At 42.2% G+C, this 22480-nt stretch overlaps 1 long non-coding RNA gene across 3 annotated transcripts; it reads right to left on the bottom strand.

Annotated features, from left to right (window-relative positions):
* Positions 1–1522: 1522 nt before the first annotated feature.
* Positions 1523–21087, bottom strand: LOC141583524 (uncharacterized). Of its 3 annotated transcripts, none has more exons than XR_012516162.1 (5): positions 20729–21087; positions 13252–13328; positions 6626–6856; positions 4693–4847; positions 1523–3087 (listed from the first exon to the last, which is right to left on the bottom strand). It is a non-coding gene; the product is annotated as an uncharacterized LOC141583524 (long non-coding RNA). The 3 variants fall into 3 exon arrangements; XR_012516163.1 differs by lacking the exon at positions 6626–6856 and having other exon boundaries at positions 20729–20768; positions 21000–21087; XR_012516161.1 differs by lacking the exon at positions 6626–6856.
* Positions 21088–22480: the final 1393 nt, after the last annotated feature.

The raw sequence follows: 22480 nt of genomic DNA, 5'->3' as shown, positions 1-22480 counted from the left end.
AAAAAGCTATTTTAAAAATAATATGGAACCAAAAAAATAGCCCTTATGGGCATAGTAATCTTAAGCAGGAAGACCAAAGCAGAAGGCATCACACTAACTGACTTCAGATTGTAGGGCTACAGAAACCAAAACATTACGGTACTGGTACAAAAACAGATGCACAGACCGGTAGAAAAGAATACAGAGCCCAGAAATAAGGCCACACACTTACAACCATCTGATCTTTGATAAAACTGACAAAAACAAGCAATGAGGAAAGAACTCCCTATTCAATAAATGGCACTAAGATAACTGATTAGCCATATGCAGAAGATTGAAACTGGACCCCTTCCTTACACCATATACAAAAATAAACTCAAAATGAATTAAAGACTTAAATGTAAAAACTAGAACTCTAAAAACCCAGAACAGTAACCTAGGTAATATCATTCTGGGCATAGGAATGGGCAAAGATTTCATGACAAAGATCCCAAAAGCAATTTTAACAAAAGTGAAAATTGACAAATGGGATCTAAAACTAAATAGTTCCTGCATAACAAAAGAAACTATCAACAGAGTAACAACCTACAGAATGGGAGAAAATTTTGTAAATTCTACATCTTACAAAGACCTGGTATCCAGTGTCTATATGGAACAAAGTTACAAGAGAAAACCAAACAACCCTACAAAAAATTGGGCAAAGGACATGAACAGGCACTTTTCAAAAGAAGACATACATGTCCAACAAATATATGAAAGAAAGCTCAACAACACTACTAATCACTAGAGAAATGCAAATCTAAACTACAATGAGATACCATCACACACCGGCCAAAATAACAGATGATGATGAGGTTTTGGAGAAAAGAGAGTGCTTTTACACTGCTGCTCAAAATGAAAATGAGTTTAGCCACTGTGAAAAGCAGTTTCTTGATTTCTCAAAGACTTAGAACTACCATTCAACCCAGCAACCCATTATTAGGTTTATACCCAAAGGAATATAAATTGTTCTACCATAAAGATACATGCACTCATATGTTCGTTCCATCACTATTCACAATAGCTAAGACATGGAATCAACCTAAATCCCCATCAACAGTAGACTGGATAAAGAAAATATGGTGTCGGGCGCGGTGGCTCAAGCCTGTAATCCCAGCACTTTGGGAGGCTGAGGCGGGTGGATCACAAGGTCAAGAGATCGAGACCATCCTGGTCAACAAGGTGAAACCCCATCTCTACTAAAAATACAAAAAGTTAGCTGGGCATGGTGGTGCGTGCCTGTAATCCCAGCTACTCAGGAGGTTGAGACAGAATTGCCTGAACCCAGGAGGTGGAGGTTGCGGTGAGCCGAGATCGTGCCATTGCACTCCAGCCTGGGTAACAAGAGCAAAACTCCGTCTCAAAAAAAAAAAAAAAAGAAAGAAAGAAAAAGAAAATGTGGTACATATACGCCATGGAACACTACATAGCCATAAAAGAGAACAAGATCATGTCTTTTGTAGCAACATGGATGGAGCTGGAGGTCATTAGCTTAAAGTGAGCTAATGCAGGAACAGAAAACCAAACACCACATGTTCTCACTTATAAGAGGGAGCCAAACAACAAATACACATGAATACAAAGAAGGAAATAACAAATACTGGGGCCTAACATGAGGGTGGGAGGAGGGTGAGGATTGAAAAACTACCTATCAGGTACTGTGCTTATTACCTGGGTGATGAAATAATCTGTACCAAACCCCTTTGACACACAAGTTACCTGTATAACAAACCTGCACATGTACCCCTGAACCTAAAATAAAAGTTAAAAAATAAAATGCAATTTAAAAACACTCACTCTGATGATGTTGGTGGTGATATTTTAAAATGTGATATTTTAATATTGCATAATAAAAGCACGATAACATTTGTAAAATCAAGCATAACTCAATGAACCAATATTTTCCAAATGACTGATGTATGATATTACAAAATTATGCCTAGGTAAAAGATACACTCAAAGTACATGATACATCAATAGATTTTCGTGTAATGAAATATGAAAAGTTTATTGATATGGCTTCAAATCCTGCATTGTAATTAACCTTTAATTATGCCCACTTTTCAAGTTTTATGTAGCATCTCACCCAAGCTCCCTGCCTCCTGTGCCCTGATTACCCAAAATTATCTGAAAAGGCTAAGAAAATACTCCTTTTTTTTTTCAATTACACACCTGTGTGAAGCCAGATTTTCAACATATACTTCAACCAAAAAAACATATTGCAACAGATGGAATGCTGAAGCAGGGATGGGAACCTAGCTGTCTGTCTGCTATTATGCCAGACACTGATGAGAGCTACAAAAATGTATCATGATGTCACACTTTTCACTAATTACTTTTTGTTTTGGAAAATATGGTAATTTTTCACAAAAATATGTTCTTTATGTTAATGTAGAATGGGTTTATTATTGTTAATGTTCTTTTTATTTCTAAAACAGCATACGTTGATAGATTTACCCAACAAAACAGGTTTTGGGGCAGTCCTGATTTTTAAGAGTATAAAGGGATCAGAAGACCAAAAGTTTGAGAACCGCTGACTTTTTGCAACCTGGTAAAGTTGGAATTTTTGTTATCCCCATTCTACAGATAAGTAAATAATGTTTTGCAAAGTAATTTTCCAGGGCTATGCAGGAGATGACAAGTAGCAAAGGCAAGCTTTAACTCAGGCTCCCTGGCTCCTGGGCCCAGATTCTTAAATACTGTAACATTTTTCTGGAGTCTGGTCAATTTACTTGTAGCAGCCCCAGAGTGAGCTTCTTCATCACCCCCAATTTTTTTCCATTCTTAGTAGCGCAATTACAGAAAAAGGCAGCATGACCTTTCCCAGGATAAAATCTCCATGAATGAAAGGAAAGGAGGTTGGTTATTGTGGGAGTCAGTATTCTGGTGAATAGGGGAAGTAGAAGAAGCAGTCAATTCTCACATATTGTCCATCCTTTTCTAAGTATATGTGCAGATTCTCTCAACTCTGAGACTTGGTATTTTCCAGTGGATTTACTGCAGCAGTGACCTGATCCGCAAGCAGGTGCTGAGTAGATCAGGCTCTTCCTCTCACCCTGTAGCTCTGCCCTGTCCAACACAGTAGACATTGGACTCATGTAGCTATTTAAATTTATGTTCAAATTAGTTACAATAAAATAAAATGAAACTTTCAGTTCCTCAGTCTTACTACCATATTTCAGGTACTCGGAAATCATGCACTCTACATGTTTCTTGCAGTTACTGGGGTCTTTGGAAGTCCTTGTAATCTAGTGAGGAAGGTTCTGGCTTTACAGTCAGTTGACCCTGGGGCCATTGGACAATAAAAATTCCCAAATAGTTGTTGTGGTGGTGGTGGTGGTGGTGATGGTGGTGATTGGTGCTGATAGTGATGGTGGAGGTGGAAGTGGTGGTGGTGGTGATAGTGGTAGTGGTGATGGTGGAGGTGATAGTGATTATGGTGGTGGCAGTAGTGGTAGTGATGGAAGAGGTGGTGCTGGAGGTGGTGGTGGTAGTGATGGTAATGGTTGGTGGTTGTGGTGATAGTGGTGATGGTGACAGTGAGAATGTGATGGTAGTTGTGATAATGATGGTGGTGGTATGATAGTGACAGTGGTGGTAGTAGTGGTAGTGATGGTGATGGTGGTGGAGGTAATGATGGTGATGATGGTGGTAGTGGTGGTAGTGATGGTGGTGTTGCTAACAGTGGTGATGGTGGTCATGATAGTGATGATGGTGGTGGTTGTGATGGTGATGGTGGTGGTGGTGATAGTGATGATGGTGGTGGTTGTGATAGTGGTGGTGGTGGTGGTGGTGGTTGTGATGGTGATGGTGGTGGTAGTGGTAGTAGTGATGGTAGTGATGCTGGCAGTGGTGATGGTGGTGATGATAGTGATGATGGTGGTGGTTATGATAGTGATAGTGGTCGTGGTGGTGAGGATGATGAAAGGTACTGAAGACCAGGTTCTGCCCTTGGGATTGGCAAATGTTGGGTTTCTCACAGTACAGTCTTTAGACCCTGTGTATTAGAGTCCTAGGTGTGTTTCAGCCCTGCTAGCCAGAATCTCTGGGAGTAACAGTCAGGGAATCTCTTTTTACAACAAGCTCCTTGGGAAATTCTTAAGTACCCCAAAGTTTGGAAGAACTGTGATAGATTAAAGCTGTGGTAGTGTATTAAACATTCACACACAAGAAGCAAGAAACTCTTCAGGAGGTTATTATGAACTCTGAATGCTCCTGTGTATTTCTATCCCAGCCCTCTTCAGTAAGCTCTAATCTTTGGCAACTTGGCTCCAGGAAGCACAGATTCCAGGTGGGAGGGCCTCTGGCCACTACAATGCAGCAGGATTCCTAGAAGCCAGGCACACTGCATGTCTCCTCTGAGAGAGGCACAGAGCCTCCCAAGGCTTATTGTGAGGAAAGATCAAGTTCCTGTTAGAGCCACTGTCCCCTGTGGCTACACTAACACATGCCAAGCTCAGCCCCAGGCCATGTCCCAGGCCAGATGACTTGGCTTTCTCCTCAGTATTGGGATTTATCATTTCCCAAACCCAAAAAGGCTTAAGTCTCTCCATGCCCTCTGTAGACGTGCCAAGATGGGGCCTCACTCCTACCTGGGCTAGTGTTCAGTCGATGAGACTGAGGTTTTAAAGCACAGCAGCAGTGAGTCTGTGAGAATCTTCTCCTTTTATTTACCTTTTTGATAGGCTTCTCTTGAAATTCATTGGAGTATAACTCCCAGTAAGCGTAACTACAACGGGGTGTATGCTCCCTCTCCCTTAGCAGCTCAGGAGGAGATTGGAATGCGGTTCTGAGTAGATGGGGAATCTCATTAATCCATGCGGGTAGGGCTGGTGGAAAAATAAACAGTTTTAGTATATGGCAAGCTTGAAAGACCTATAGAATTTTCTGAAATTCTCTTCAAAGCATGCAATTGAGTACTCTTATTTTGCAGGAACTCTGCTGTAACATGACTTTCCTTGGCTCAGAGTACAGGGTTACAAAAGACCTCACTGGGCCCCAGTCAAGGGAGTCAGATTAGCAGAAGTACTGGGTAAGAACACAGTGTCGTTGAGAATGTGGTCCTGGAAAAAAAAGATCTCAAGGGCAATCATGCTGCAGGATTTCAAACCACAGCAGGCCAGGCCAGGGAAGTTCCTGCTGAGAGGAGAAACTGACCCTCATGGGACCATGTGACTATAACACAGGCTGAACATTCCAGAAGCCAAGGCAAGGCTCACACAGGCAGAACTGCTTCTGGGCCCATTGCCAAGTCCAGCCACTCTGACACTGCCCAGGAAAGCTATGGAATCTTTCCTTCCTATAAGGACATAGCCAATTACGCATTTATGAAGCACCTCACATATGCAGAAAAGCATGAGTGGCCCCAGCACATGGCTCATGTCTTTAATCCCAGTACTTTGGAAGACTGAAGTGGGCAGATCACCTGAGGTCAGGAGTTCAAGATCAGCCTGGCCAACATGACGAAACCCCATCTCAGCTAAAAATACACACACACACACAATTAGCTGGGATGGTGGGTGTCTGTAATCCCAGCTACTGAGGAGGCTGAGGTGGGAGAATCACTTGAACCCGGGAGACAGAGGTTGCAGTGAGCTGAGATCATACCACTGCACTCCAGCTTGGTGACAAGAGTGAAACTCCATCTAAGAAAAAAAGAAAAGAAAGAAAGAAAAGAATAGCATGCATGGTTCCTCAGTGTAGGGAGTTGGAAAGAAATGAAATTGTGTCTCTGCCATGAAAGATGTTTATGTTAAATGAGAGGTCAAAGTGTGACTATGAGAAAAATAATAAGTAAGCATAAAATTAGCTATTAATGTGGTACCAACACAGTAAATGTGATTTAAAGAAAGGGACTCATAAAGGCAAATAATTTTTTTTTTTTGAGACAGAGTCTCGCCCTGTTGCCAGGCGTCAGGCTGGAGTGCAGTGGTGTGATCTTGGCTCACTGCAACCTCCACCTCCCAGGTTCAAGCAATTCTCCTGCCTCAGCCTCCTGAGTAGCTAGGACTACAGGTGCGCACCACCACGCCCAGCTAATTTTTGTATTTTTTAGTAGAGATGGGTTTTCGCCATGTTGACCATGATAGTCTCAATCTCTTGACCTTGTGATTCACCCGCCTCGGCCTCCTAAAGTGCTGGAATTACAGGCGTGAGCCACTGCACCTGTCCCAAAGAATGTATTTTAATGGTGATTATACTTCAAAAGAAAATGGTTAAGATGAAGAATCTAAAAATTAATTATTGGCTAACTTGTAGGCTGGTAGCTGGCACATGTGTGTGTGTATGCATGTATGTGCATGCGCATACATGCGTATATGTATGTGTGCGTGTGTGTGTGTGTGTGTGTGTGTGTGTTGGCACCACTGTGCAAGCACCCCAGAAACATGAAACCTGAGCCACATCCATCTCTCCTTCTCTCCTTAGGGTTTGTTTCTTTGCCATGGATTTTCTTCTCTCCTACTCTCCCTTCCTCCCCTTCATCTTCATACTTCCCTTGCCTGTGCCCTTGATCACTGGTGGAAGAGATTGGAGAATGTGTTTTCCCTCCTACTGACTCCTAGCTCTTGCATTGCCCTGCACCCTCCTTCTCCTTCCACCCTTGTACCTGGCCAGACCTCAGCTGCACATCTTGCTGCAAGTGTTTGGGATTATTTCCCAGTGTGTGGTAAGGAGGAGAACCCCAGTGCCAGCAATTCCATGCCGTCTCTGGATCCGAATAAGTTGGCAGCCAAAGAAATTCAGGCCAATGCAATGAAACCTTCCAGGGAGCTAGCCACTCTTGGATCACTCTGTGGCTCCGACTCACACTTCACCCCTACGCTTGTTTTCTTCTTCCCTACAACAGCAAACAAATTATACATGAATTCTAAGCACAGGCCTGGTGAAGGGTGTTGTGGCTTCTGTTGCTCTTTCTTCTCTGAATCTATTGCTTCTCCCCAGGACCTCCCTGGCTGGGATAGATGTCATGTGAATAAGAGTACAAGGCAGAGCCCAAAGTGATCCAGTCCTAGCCATGTTAGGATTCAAGGGCCTACTTGTCCCTTGGTGTAGGTCAGTTAGGCATTAGGCCAGGGCCTTGCTTAGAGTCCCTGTTCAATAAATACAGCACGTATCTATCAACTGTTTCATGCAGGCTCTAAAAATGAGCCATGGGAAAAAGAAGTTACCTCTCCTAAAACTTGCCAACTTCCTGGAGCATCTGAGAAGTTGCAAGATGGCAGTGGTGATTATGTCATTGCTATTATGGTCTGGGTTGGGGGTAGGTCCACCTGGCTACACTTATCGGTACTAATGACATCAAGGATTGGTCCCCAAAAGGCCAGCAGGTTTTGCATAAAAGAAAATGTGCTGTGTGCCCTGAATTCCCCTGTTCTCAGTCAAGGACTATGGAGAGTGGCCTTGGTCTGGCCTCGACAGAGCGTAGGCTGGTTTAGGTCATGTTCATCTGGGAGACAGAGAGGTGGGCGACTTCAAAGGAAACATCTCACTGAGGGCTACTGGCAGCAGCAGGAAATAAATAAACGAAAGTACATTCACGTCATAACTGTTTCCTCCTCTTCTCTCTCCAAACCGTCACTCATAGATCAGGCCCATGTCAATCCCACCCCCATCTCTTGGGCAAATATTCCTTTATTAATTTTCTGGTATACAGCTACTTGCTTTACTGGGACCAGGGACAAAGAGCTGCTCCCACACATAGCTACACACCAGCTGTGAGATATTGGATAGGTTACCTAACCTCTTTCAGTGCCAGGTTTCTCATTCATCAAGTGACAGAATAAAAACATCCACATCACAACCCTACACTGGGACAATTAAGTCAGGCAAAGCAGGCAAAATTACCTAGGTTATTTGTAAATTGACGTGAAACTGCCATCATTGTTTCTCAGGTAGATTTCTATTCCAGAAAAGAAGTAATTTTCAAATGCTTCCTACTCAGTGATAAAAGCTATCCTCACCAAAAGAGAATGGAAGGAAGTTTATCAGAGACCGAGAAGGATAGTGGGGAGGTGGGGGGAAGGTGGGGATGGTTAACAGATACAAAACAAATAGAATGAATGAATAAGACCTAGTATTCCACAGAACAACAGGGTGACTGTAGTCAGTAATAATTTAATTGCGCGGTTTAAAATAACTAAAAGAGTATAATTGGATTATTTGTAACACAAAGGATAAATGCTGAGGGGATAGATACCCCACTTCCAGTGTGCAATTACTACGCAATGCATCCCTATATCAAAACATTTCATGTACCCCATAAATATATATACATACCCACAAAAATTAAATTTTTTTTAAAGATTAAAAAAAAAAACTATCTTCTACAATTCATGGGAATCAAGCCAGCTTGAAAGAGGGATAAATTATGCTTGCAGCCTGGATGTGTGCACGGTAATTATAATTGTGTGGATATGTGCTGAAGGCATCAGGGTTGGGCTAGGCATATGTACTTTTTTAAACCTAGGGCAGAGTTTCCCCAACTGTCTTGATAATATTCACCTTGGATACCTGCTAAGTACAAATTTCCCAATCCATCCCAGTTTCTCTGAATCAAGTCTTAGGGGAAGAGGCCTAGAAAATAGGTGAATGATGTGGGAAGTAGAAAAGTTCTTCTTCAAAGTTTCATAAGTGTTAGAAATAATAGTTCATTTTAAAGACTTTCTTCAAAGCCTTCTTGCTTTTTGCTAATAACTCTTTGTTAAGCCCTATCCTATGTAGCTGTTAAACATGCTTATTGGCACATAGTACATTCTATGTCCTTGTACTTTAACCAAGATATCTGTGCTGGACGTATTCACAGGCATGTCCCAGCTCTCAGCCTATGCCCTTCCTTATTTAGACTTGTACATTACTTTTACTTGTTTAGAAAAGTTTTAAGTTGTTAGCCAATGGGTTTTAGTTTAGATTGCCGGGTCTGGCTCCAGCCAACGACGTTCAAACACAGCAGTAAGGACAACCCCAAAAGCACAAGGGATAAATATGTCTGCTCTTCCTTTGTTCCCTGTACTCTTACGGCAAAATGGCTGGCAAGAGTATCCTTCCTGCAGGAAGTAAAAATTGCTTTGCTGAGAGATCTTCTGTATCAGTACTGACTTTTCTTTGTGGCACCGAGCATCTGTTTCCAGCAATGATAACATCTGGATTTTGAGAAACACTGCCTAAAGTTTCTCAGATGTTACCTGAAAACCTTGTTTTACCTGAGTTACCTGAAAATCCAGTTTTTAAGAAATGAAGATTGCCCAACAGATGCACCCTAACACAAAGAATTTTAGTTTGAGAACCCTAGAGTGAGACTTGGAATTTTCATTTCTACCTAGCATCCTCAGTTGACCCCCAAGAAATGCTGCTCCAAACCTCTGGAATGGCCCCAGGGAATGGAGGATGATTCCTACATATTGCCAGCTCCCACCTCCTATGCCTGAACCAGACATTTGCTTGAACTTCCTTGTGGCTATTAAGAAGGGTTGACTAACTGTAAAAAGGGACAACCCTGAGCCTTTCCAAGCCTGAGTAGTGAAAGCTGTAAAATAGGGTAGGTGGCCTGAGGTGCTGAGATAAGCCAGGACAAGCTGGTGTCCATAGAAGCTGCATTCCTCGGGCTCCTTTCCCAGGCTCCATTTCCTTTAAGCTGTTAACCAACTCACATGCACCGCTGCCCTTAGGAAGTGCTCCTTTATCCTGGTTCTGTGGATGTGTACAAGGGTCGGACCACTAGTCGGCATCCTGGGAAGCCGGCGAGTCTTCCTTTGGCATTCGTTCTCAGAGCTCCTGCCCGAGATCCCATCCCCAAGGGGCCTGCAGACTCATCACTAAGGACAGAAACTCTCAGGGCACATGATATAGTCCCCTCTCAAGTATATTTTCATCTCCCAGCAAGGAGCCATTAATTATGAAAATGTGAGGAAGGGGGGCATTTTCTTCCTTCCCCTAAGTTCCTGTCAGCAGCAAATAAGAATTTCTGTCCTCTCCAATGTATTGAAGCAAAAGTTGCTACTTCCCAGCCACCTCTCATTGGTTTCTCCCTAAGTGATAACAGGGGTCAGTCTAGCAATGCAGGAAGGTTGTTCTTGCTGGGTCTCTGCCCTCAGCCGCAGGAATTTATCTAAGGGACAGCTTGTGCCCTGTTACTGTGCACTCTAGAGATCCTGTGGCTTGTCCCTTTCCAGTATGAATGTTAAGGTATGGATCCAGACATACAGTAGAGAAAGCTTGCTTCAAAGTATAAGAGGGCATAAGGACTCACTATTTGTCTTTAAAAGATAGGGTGAACTTATTTCTGCCATTCCATTCACCATCTGCTTTAACCTCTCTTTTGAAACCACTATCATATCAAAGTGTGGGACGAACACAGACCCTGAGTCCCTGAGCATGGGGTGCCAGTGGGCAGACTTACTGGCTAATGAACTACAGAGACTCCCAGTTGAACCTACAGCCCATCTATCAATATTGACTCTTAGAGTTAATTTTTCTTGGTCACCAACAAAAGATTTAAAAAAAAAAAAAATGAAGGCAGGTGACTTCTAGTAAAGTTTGCAGATTAAACACGACTACCTACTTTCTTCCCATCCTGAAACCACTAAAAATGCTAATAAAGATTCTTTTTTCTTAAGCCACAAATCTAAAACACTGATATTCCATGAGAGGGGGCAGGAAGAGCAAAATTTTGAAGGCAGAAAATGCACAAATGCATTCCGTCAACCAGAAAGCTGAGACGCAATTTGATTTGCAACAAGAGATCCTCAAAAGTGTAAAAATTAGCAGCCACTGATAGGGATGGAAAGGAGTAGCTGGAATAAGTAGGGGTGGCTGAAAGGCTGTATTGTAGAGTCAGACCCTCCAAGCTCCTCCCAGGGCAGTCATGTCACACAATTTGTGGTTTTTCTCTTAACAAATCTCAGAGACCTCTGTGATTCTTTAAACTAGGTGCATTACTGCCTTTAAAAAAAATTTCTTATAAGGAGAAAGGTAAGATGGGAAGAAGAGATTCTCCACAGATGAGTATGTTGAAGGCCAGTTTCTCATCTTCCTCTCCTCTCTGGACCTGACCTTTTTAAGTCCAACACACTGTCAGTTGAAGATCCGAAAGGAACAGTGCCACTGTGTGAGGAAATTTCACGGTGAGGACAGTTGGGTGCGGTAGCACGTTACTTCGGAGCCTGTCTTTTGCCTAAAGCACGTAATCAGGCCCATCCAGGCTCTCCCCTTCTGCCAGAACACGGGCCCTACGAGTGTCCTTGACCCTCAAGGCTACTGTTTTCCTGGCCAGCACAGCTGACTTCCATGACCCTGGCCAAAGCTGAGATCATTCGTTAGCTGCACGCTGGTCCTGGAGAAGGCCCTCTCCCGTGCCAGCCAGGGTTCCTCTTTGGAACGGAAGCCTGCGGAGTCACATGCCTCACCACCTGTATGCTAGAAGCCCATATTTTCTAAATCACTCTTGTTGGTGTTCATCAAGGCTCTCCTTGCCTGAGTGTCCACCCAATCTCTCCATTTTCAGAAAACCCATTCTGGGTTAGATATACGCTCAGCCTTTCTTGGCATTTTCTCTTCTGCAAAGTGGCTTCCTCCCAGCTCTGCCTCAGGCCAGCCTTACCACCCCAGGTCCCATTTGGGGACTCTTTTGCTCCAAAATTCTGAAATCTCCAATTTCAAGGACAAGATAATGACGTAGTTCTGGGAAGCCCAGTGCACTTAAACTGCAGCTCTTTAAACTCTTAGGATTCTGTCTAATTTGCATTTTAATGAGTAAACTTTGAGTGGCTTATCTGAACGCTTTGGGAGAAGAAGTTATAAAAGCACGCTTACTTGAAAGAGGCACCTAGTGGTCATTTCATTTATGGGGACTGTAATGTCTCTGGGTGCTTCTCCTTAGGCTAGCCTATATTCTAGTCTCCTATCTGGAACTCTAGTCTACATTCTATGGGTAGAAATCACGAATGTAAAATATTACTAATCCCCAGCTATTTTTCATACTCTTGGCCCCAGAGCAGCTTACTGGAAATGATTCCCTGAAGAGCCAGATAGTCATTAAGACTGTGTGCTCTGGGGTGTGAATCCTGACTCAGCTGTGTGACCTTGAGCAAGTTACTTAACCTCAGTTTATTCATCTGAAAATAACAAGAGTATTTGTCTCAAGGATTTTTATACTAGTTAATCTGGGTATGTGGTCTGAATGGTACCTGGCATTGAGTAAATGCTCAACAAACACTATTATCATGAGCTCTTCCTGTTCTCAACTAAAACCCACGTGGGCCCTCTGCTGAGCACTGTGCCTGCGATGTGCAGCTATAGTTGCCTTCATCACCCTGCAGCCTCCCCCAGCTGGACGGTGGTCTCCTGAGGACAGTGCTGTATCTTAGTCCTCTCTACATTCCCCAATATCTGGCACAGAGCTCAGTGTTTTGTAGATGTACAATAACTGTTTGTGGAATAAATACCTTTCAGAGGAGAAGAAATGGCTGGCAGTTCTGAACTACTCAGCAGGTTTGATCAGGCAGCCGAAGCAATGTGAAATAATTCATGTTATCTTCCCTTCCTCAACTGGACCTTAACTTTCAGGGACCCCGGCCACCCCATCTGTGTCCCCAGGGAGATTTTCCCATTGGATTTTTACTTCTTTCTCCTGAGGAAGGAGTGGTGAAATGCTTGTGGGGAGTAGGGATGTTAGAAGAAAGAGGGAGAAAGGGAATTGATCCAAACAGGGTGGATCCTGATCAGCAAGGCAGTCAGTTCATTGCTTTGTGTTCTGTGATCTTTTGAGGATGTCATTTTTTAAGACTTCTTCTCAGCAAGAGCACTCTGCTTCTTCCAAACTCCCCTCATTGTACCACCCTGGAGTCTGTTGACCACAAAGTTTGTTTACAAATGCTATGGCAACCCAAGGAGCTCTGGCAAGTCTATTGCCAGCAAATAAAGCACAAGGCCGGAATCACCAGTGTTCTCCGGACTCACAGCCTTACTGATAGGGTTTTTAGAGCATCTGTTTTATGTTCCTGGGCAAGCATTTCATTATGATTTGCAGGGTGTTTTATTTTTTCCTTTAAAGGTCCCATATCCCTCACATAAGGGACATTTTAAGAAACCATTATTCTTGCCAGTAACCCCATTACAGTTTAGTTCCAGAGCTTTACTGGGTGGGGGGATTTTCAACTATCTTTTCGATGTTCTGGGTTTACTGGGACAGTGTATGAAATGTGAGTTTTTACTGTAGCCCTATCCCCTTTGCCTTACCTGTTTAGTTCAGTTGCAGATTCTGATATAAGGACTCAAGTATGAGACGTTTTGGAGGCAGGTGATCCCATGGAACACTGGAGGAGAAGGGAGGAAGTAAGCAAAGAGAAGGCAATGAATAAATGGTGTACAGTTAATATCTGCTATAACTGGACCATGAATCCATTTGGAAACACAAGGAGTCAGTTAGAATGAGTGCCTCCGAGTTATCAAGCCCCAGGGGCAAGGGAGCCGAAAATTCTGTACACCAGCTTTCATCAGTCTCTGGTTGAGGACTGCTGGGTAGGGGGAATGGAACTAATCTTCAGACACCTCTCACCTGCTGAAAGAAAGCCCTAGGGTGTGAGAAGTCTGGAACTACAAGAGTAAGGCCAGAGGGGACATGGGCAGGACACCAAGAGCAACCCCTAGACACCCTCTTCAGCCTCATGCCCAAGACTGGGGGTTCTGTTCTTTGTATCTGTGCATTTCCACCTTTCTTCTCCCAGACAGAATGACTGATGGTGATGTGCACATGTCCTCTCCCGGTAACTGTGGGTCACATGTGATTGTATATGCAGCACCCACATGGGACAAGAAAGAGTTAGGTCTTGCTGGTCATCAACACACATACTTCTAGTCTTTATTTCAAAGCTCTTCAGATAGTTCAATATAATCAATGTCCTGTTGAGTCTTTGCTTCTCCAGGGTGAATGTTCCCAGATGCCTTCATGAGTAAATACAGTAACACCACCTAGTTTTTGAACAATGCTTTAATTTCTTCTTTTTTTTTTGAGACGGAGTTTCGCTCTTGTTACCCAGGCTGGAGTGCAATGGCGCAATCTCGGCTCACCGCAACCTCCGCCTCCTGGGTTCAGGCAATACTCCTGCCTCAGCCTCCTGAGTAGCTGGGATCACAGGCACACGCCACCATATCCAGCTAATTTTTTGTATTTTTAGTTTTGTATTTTAGTCAACATGGGTTTCACCATGTTGACCAGGATGGTCTCGATCTCTTGACCTCGTGATCCACCTGCCTCGGCCTCCCAAAGTGCTGGGATTACAGGCTTGAGCCACCGCACCCGGCCTGCTTTAATTTCTTATGAAAAATAGAGCATGGTCATGCCACAGCTACCACTCACTCTGAGCCCTCCTGTGTCTCCCTGTAATGGGGCTATGCTGCTGGCTTTAAATATGGAGGAAAGGGCCCATGAGCCAAGGCCTCCAGAATCTAGAAAAAGCAAAGAGGCCAGGCGCGGTGGCTCACGCCTGTAATCCCAGCACTTTGGGAGACCGAGGCAGGTGGATCACGAGGTCAAGAGATCGAGACCATCCTGGTCAACATGGTGAAACCCTGTCTCTACTAAAAATACAAAAAATTAGCTGGGCATTGTGGTACATGCCTGTAATCCCAGCTACTCAGGAGGCTGAGGCAGGAGAATTGCCTGAACCCAGGAGGCAGAGGTTGCGGTGAGCCGAGATCACACCAATGCACTCCAGCCTGGGTAACAAGAGTGAAACTCCGTCTCAAACAAAAAAAAAAAAAAAAAAAAAAAAAAAAAGCAAAGAAATGCATTTTCCACAGAGCCTCCACAAAGAACCAACCCTAATGGCGTTTTGACTTTAGCCCAGTGAGACTTATTTTTGATAATTATGGTGTTTTAAGTCTCTAAATTTTTGATAATTTGTTACAGCAACAATGGGAAATTTAAATAAATGGGAAAAGATATGTTAGCATTAATCAAAATAAAGCTAGTATGGCTATTTTAACATTAGACAGGTAGATTTTACAGTAAAGAATATTGTCAGGGATAGAAAAGATCATTACATAAGGATAAATGGGTCAAGATAACATAACAATTCCAAAACTGTATGTATCTAATAACAGAGCTTCAAAAATACATGAAACAAAAACAGACATAACTACAAAAAGAAAATTTTTAATTCATAATTGTCAGATTTCAATGTCTGTCTCTCAATAATTGATAGGAAAAGCAGATTGTTAATCAAAAAAGATATAGACCTCTTGAACAACACTATCTGTCAACTTGTCCTAATTGGTATTTATATAACACTCCACACAACATCAACAGAACATATGGTATTCACAAGTGCACATAGAACACTTATCAAAGTAGACCACATTCTGAGCAATAAAACAAATCTGTATGTATTTAAGAGAACTATATTATACAAAGGATTTCTATTATACCGACTTCTAATTGAATTCCATTGTGGGATGCAGCTAGAACAGTAGAGATGCAAGTATAGCAGTAGCCACCTATCTTAGAAGGAAGAATGTTTCCAAATCAGTGACTTCAACTTACACCTTAAGAAATTTAAGAAAGAGCAAATTAAAGCAAGGAAGTAAAGCAGAAGGAAGTAATAATAAATATCAAAGCAAAAATCTGCAAATACACAGCAGAAAAACGATAGAGAAAAGCAATGAAAGCAACAACTCTTGCTTGAGAAGATAAATAAACATTGATGAATAAATAATAAAACTAATGAATCTCAACCTAGAAAGATCAGGGGAAAGTAGAGAAAACAAATATCATTCATATTAGAAATCAAAGAGGTGACCACACCTCAAATTCTACAGACTTTTAAAAATAATAAGGAAATATCATGAGCAATTTTATTCCAATAAATGCAACAACTTAGATAAAATGGACCAAGTCTTTGAAAAATACAAACTAATAAAGCTCACTTGACATATATTAATTTCAAAATAATTATCCTGAGTGAAAGAAGCCAGACAAAGAAGAGTATATATATTGTATGATTCCATTCACATAAACTTCTAGAAAATAAAAACTAATCTGAGAGAAAGCAGATCAATGGTTGCCTGGGGCTTTGGAGTGGGGCTTTGGAAAGTCAGGAAGCAGGAATGGAAGATAGAAACGGGTGACGAAGGGGCAAGAGGAAACTTTAGGGGGTGATGAGTATGTTCATTATCTTGGTTATATTGACAGCTTTACCGCAATCAAGTGACCTATACATCTGCCAAAACTTAGCAAGTTGGAAAACCTAAGGGCATTGCTTCAGGACATTGGTCTAGGCAAAGGTTTTATGGGTAAGACTTCAGAAGCACAGGCGACTAAAGCAAAAATAGATGAATGGGACTGTAGCAAACTAGAAAGCTTCTGCACAGAAAAGAAACAGAATGAAGCAGCAACCTGTAGAATGGGAGAAAACATTCGCAAACAATTCACCCAACAAGGAACTAATATCTAGAATATACAAGAAATTCAAACAACTGAACATCCAGAAAAAAAAAAAATCGCATCCAAAAATTGGCAAAGGCTCTGCCTAGGCATTTCTCAAAAGAAAACATACAAATGGCCAACAAGTATGTGAGAAAATGCACAACATCACGAATCCTTGAGGAAAAGGCAAAAAACAACCACAGTGAGATATAATCTCACCCCAGTCAGAATGGCAATTATCAAAAAGACAAAAAATAACAAATGCTGGTGATAATTGGGGGAAAAGGGGAACTCTTCCACACTGCTGGAAGGAATGTAAATTGGTATAGCTGTTATATTGTTATGATATAGTAGCTATTGCATTTTTGTCATTACTTTTAATGACAAAAACCACAATTAAAAGTAATGGCAAAAATTGCAATTACTTTTGCACAAACTAAATAGAAAACAGTAAGAGGTTCCTCAAACAACTAAAAATAGAACTACAATATAATCAGCAATCTCACCACTGAGTATTTACCCAAAGGAAATGAAATGAGTATGTCAAAGAGATATCTGCACCCCTATGTTTATTGCAGCACTATTTACAATAGCAAGATATGGAATCAACCTAAATGCTCACCAGCAGATGAATGGCAAAGGTTTTTATAAAACATTCAACTATAAAGACACATGCACACGTATGTTTTTTTCAGCACTGTTCACAATAGCAAAGTCTTGGAACCAACCTAAATGCCCATCAAAGATAGATTGGATAAAGAAAATGTGGCACATATGCACCATGGAATACTATGTAGCCATAAAAAGGATGAGTTCATGTCCTTTGCAGGGACATGGATGAAGCTGGAAACAATCATTCTCAGCAAACTGACAAAAGAACAGAAAACTAAACATTGCATGTTCTCACTTATAAGTGGGTGCTGAACAATGAGAACACATAGACACAGGGAGGGAAGCATCACACACCGGGGCCTGTTGGAGAGTTGGAGGGCTAAGGGAGGGACAGCAGCTGATGGGGGGATTGGGGAGGGCTAACATTAGGAGAAATATCTAATGTAGGTGACAGGGGGATGGATGCAGCAAACCACCATAGCACATGCATATACCTATGTAACAAACCTCTAACATTTTGCACACGTACCCCAGAACTTAAAGTATAATTAAAAAAAAAAAAGATGAATGGATAAAGAAAATGTGGAGCCAGGTTAATCCTAGTACTTTGGAAGGCCAAGGCAGGCAGATCACCCAAGGTCGGGAGTTTGAGACCAGCCTGGCCAACATGGTGAAACTCTGTCTCTACTAAAAATTAAAAAAAAAAAAAAAATTAGCTGGACCTGGTGGCACATGCCTATATTCCCAGCTACTGGGGAGGTTGAGGCAGGAAAAATGCTTGAACCTGGGAGGTGGAGGTTGCTGTGACCTGAGATTGCACCACTGCACTCCAGCCTGGGTGACAGAGCGAGACTCCACCTCAAAAAATAAGAAAAGATAATGTGGTAGATATACACAATGGAATATGATTCAACCATAAAAAAGAATGAAATCCTGTCATTTGCAGCAACGTGGATGAGCCTGGAGGACATCATGTTAAATGAAATTAGTCAAGTACAGAAAGACAAATACCACACACTCTCACTCCCATGTGGGAGCTAAAAAAATTTGAGCTCATAGAAGTAGAGAGCAGAACTGTGGTTATCAGAGGCTGAGAAGAATAGGAGGGAGGGAAGGATACAGAGAGGGTGATTAGCAGACAGGAAGTTACAGGCAGATAGAAGGAAAAAAGTTTGTGTTCTATAGCACTATGGGGTGACTACAAATAATAATTTTTTGTATATTTTCAAAAAGCCAGAAGACAGGGTTTTGAATGTTCACCAAAAATGATCAATATTTGAGGTTATAAATATGCTAATTACCCTGATTTGAAAATTGCACGTTGTATACATCTATTAAAATATCACTCTGTGTCCTATAAATATGTACCATTATGTGTCAACTAAATATAAAAGGAAAAATCTTATCAAACTGTACACTTAATCACATGTGGTTATTTTGTGTCGATTATACCTCTATGAAAGTGTGGGATTTTTTTCTTTTCAATGTGAGGGTTTTTAAAGCTTGAATTTGAAGGACCATCCAGCTTTATTAAAATCGAGGGCCACTTGAGACCAGGGGATGTGTCCTGTCCTGCATATTTATGTGCAGTGTGCGGAGTTCTGTCCTGAAGAGGAAAGGAGAGGTGGACAGAACGGGAGGGCCCAGGCAGCAAGTTTAGCTGGAGCTACCAGAAGTGCTACCTACACAAAAAACCGCTTTCACTTGCCACCACTCCCCAGGCAATACACAGGATACAAAGGGAGTGAAATCCATTTTCTTTACTCTTGGCCTGACATAAATATTCACTGGCCTGAAGCAGAAGAACTTGTTCCAGCTAGCTTGCCAGTTACACCATCCTGGCCAGGCCACACGCTTAGCAAGCTGTATTCCAAATCGCTATGTCCTGGCTAAGCCGCCAAGGGCATTGCTTGAGACCTTGCTATAGGCAGCCCAGAGATTTGCATTTCTTAGCTGGGGCATTCCAGCAAAGAAATCAGTTCGGGTGCCTGAATTTGACATGGAAATGTTTTTTGATCCAGGAGGCTAATCGAGATGTTGCAACTCCTTTGCAGCTGATCTGATTTTACTTTAGAAGTATTTTCCTCCAGCCTAGACTTGGCTCAGGTGGCTTAGAAATCAGGAGAACTGTATGTGAGTAAAAAGTGAGCAGGTCTAATGTTGACTGAAAAGAGCCCAACGTCTCTGGGCATAGGGATATAATAATTGCTCTGGGCGTCATGCCTCCCTCCATCCCTCCATCCGCTGGTCAGTGTGGGGTTTCCTTCCACTGGGGTGGGGAACAGAGCTGCTGGGAATGCTCTCAGAAATGCCACCACGGTTGCCAGTGGCAATCCTTTCTTGTGCAATGTCCTTTCTCAGGAAGATGAATACAGGCTGTACATAACCAAGCGTCAATCAAACACTCAGCAACACCCGGTCTCATTAAGCAGAAACTAAAAGGGCCCTGAGGAGAAATAAATTTGGCTAAATCTGGAATTCAGGGGAGAACCCAGCAAAGGGAAGGAACTTCCTGCCGCATAGGGACCACTTTCAGGAAAAAGCCCTGAAGCCCCGCACATACATTTTCCTCCCTCCCAAATACCAAGGCCATTTTGAATATCACCTCTTTGTCCATCTGTTGCATCAGCAAAATCCCCGATTTGAGAGCCATGGGCAGAAAACAATGCTGTAAGTAAAGGTCTGTGCAGGACAGGATCACACTTGCTTCTTTTAGAACAGATGTGTTTGCAGAGAAGGAACAATACACCAGGGTTTTTCTAATCTATATCTGACTCTGATTAGTTGTGAAACCTCAAAACAAGAAGATTGGACTCTGGTTTTCAAGTTGTAAAGTTCTATAATCCATGATTTTTAAAAATGAACCTCTGATTTCTCTCTGGAACTCTGAACTCTTAGGAAATCAGTCAGAATCCAGCAAAAAATAAAAGTAGTCCATGAAGGACAGCCGTTCTACTTTGATTTATTTTTGCTGCATTTTATCTTTTGTGTAAAATATTTGGCACATAATGACAAAAGAAACAATCTAAACTACAAGGAGCCTCAATTGTAAGGGCAGCAATGATTAAATAAGAAAAATTTCCTTCACCATGTACCAAAAAATCTGCTTTCTATATACAGTGATTAGGCTGCCTTTGAGTTTTCAGATTCTTGGTAGAAAAAAAAATTTCAATTTTGAATGTTTCATGTTTCTTGGTACTTTGCCCTACACAGATAATCTTAGAGTTTATTGTTATTGCTAGGACTAATGCAGTCTTAATTCCTCATAATAACATAGGCCAAATATCACAAAGCAAAGCATCATTTATCCAGTGTCACAGGGGTTATATCAGTCAATGTTCTCAGTTGCACATGGCAGAAGCAACTCTAGATGTTTGAGCTGAAGAGGAATGGCTTTCTTTGAGAATATGCCTGCGGGCCAAGGATTTTTCACCTGTGACCTGGTAGCCAGGGACATTTTCCAAATTATACCGCCAAACTTCTCCTACTGCTGCTACCTAGGTAAACCAAGTTAGTAGAACATCAGTTAATCTTTTCCTAGTGCTGAGGGCTATTGCTTTGAATAAAGCGTGTTGTGATATGAAGTATAGAGATGGAACTGGAGCCATGAGCAGGGAGGCAGGAAGCATGTGTATGAGATACAAGCTTTCAGCTGTAGCTGCGGCGGCTCACACTCACCTCGCACATATGTGGAGTCTCTGCATTCTGCCCCCAGCATCTGTAGGATAGAGAAGTGCAGGCTGAAATTTACGTCTCCTGGGGCAACCCTCAGTGAATTTAGTACAGAGTAGAGTGGGCAGGTAAATGCTCTAGCCCCTCTCATCTTCAGGGAAACTGTCTGACAGGCATTCTGTACACTGCTCAAGAGGCCCCGGCAGAATCCAAGCCTGCTGTCCAGAGTAGTGGCTTTGATCAGGCGTCCTTACACTGGCTTCTCCTCCTTCCTTACCTTACTGTCACCATCCCTCACTCCTGCTTCCGAAGGACATCTCAGTAAAGAGGCATCCCGAAAGATTACTCAAGTCCTTGTCTCAGGCTCCGCCTCAGGAAGAACTCTCACTGAGACAGCCTGGCTCATGAACTGAATCTGTCAACTTGGAATTCCATCACAGAGCTTTGCCTGGATCAAGTACCAGGGGAATGAACAGGAGATGAAAGAGAGAAGTAAGGGCAGGCTTGGCTCATCTGTGCCAGAGTGCTTAGCTTAGCGTGTAACAGGGACTCCATAAATATGGAATGAAGGAACGAATGAATGAAAGAACTGAACATAGGAGGTTCATCTTCAACAATGATAAACATAACAATAATACCTACCAATAATTACTCTGTAGGTAACTTCTTATGTAAAATGTACAACCATTGTACCGCTTAGGTTTCAGAATCAGAGCTGGGTTGGAATCCAAGCTCTTCGACTTGGATTAACTTGCAGCGTCGCTACTTAACCTCACTAAGCCTTAATTCCCTCATCAACAAAATACATATAATAATAGTATTTACCTCGATGTTTACGAAAGATGCTTGGCACAGTGTCTTATTTAGCACTTACATAGTTAGCTATTTTTCTTGTAAGTCCCTTTTTGCAGATGAGAAGACTCAGGTCCTGCTATCAGTGGTTGAGTTGGAACCTCATCCTGATCAGTTCAGGGGTAAAACTTAAGTCATTTTAGCTGCTATTTGTCCCTGCTGCCCTGCTGGAATAGTGGTCCAGAATTTGACCCATGGAATTGGGCAGAGTTTGTTCAGGTTGTAGAAATGATTCAACAGAAACTGAAAATAGTGTCTTTGGTTTACAACAGTTTGTGGAAAATATCAAGAGCGTAGGTAGGTTCTGTGGGCTGGATGCTCACATCCTCCACAAAATGTATATATTGAAGAAGTCACTAACCCCCAATGTGATGGTATTTGGAGATGGAGGCCTTTGGAAAGTAATGGGGCTTAGATGAGCTCATGAGGGTAGTGGCTCATTATGAGATGAGTGCCCTTATTAAAAGAGAAAGTGACATGGAACCTCTCTCACTGAAGAAGGGAATACTCAAAATACTGAGCATTACCTGAAGGCAAATGTGTTACTAAAGAAACCTAGAAACTATTAATGAAATGTTGGTTATTCCCTGCAACCTGTCAGGTGAGGCTCATGCAGATTAGATGTGTTGCAGAAAAACAAGGAACCAGTATTTTCTTTGCACAACTGACTAGGAGTAAATAAATTATCACCACTGAAATTTCAACATTGAATGATGAAAACATTTTTCAAAAAGCTACTGTGTTGCTCCTCACGGATGTTTTTCCTATTCTTTGTACTAGTTTCTGACCTTGAATGCATTATAACCAGCAACGGTTATCTTAAAGCTAATCACATAACATTCCCTGGTTGATTGATTTTATTATATACAGTTAACTATAAAAGAAGTATTTATATGGGTGGGGGAG

The sequence above is a fragment of the Saimiri boliviensis genome, chromosome 1 (genome assembly GCF_048565385.1).
Source record: "Saimiri boliviensis isolate mSaiBol1 chromosome 1, mSaiBol1.pri, whole genome shotgun sequence".
Classification (NCBI taxonomy): Eukaryota; Metazoa; Chordata; class Mammalia; order Primates; family Cebidae; genus Saimiri; species Saimiri boliviensis.
The sequence above is the reverse complement of the archived record's forward strand: the minus strand, read 5'-3'. Positions and strand labels throughout refer to the sequence as shown.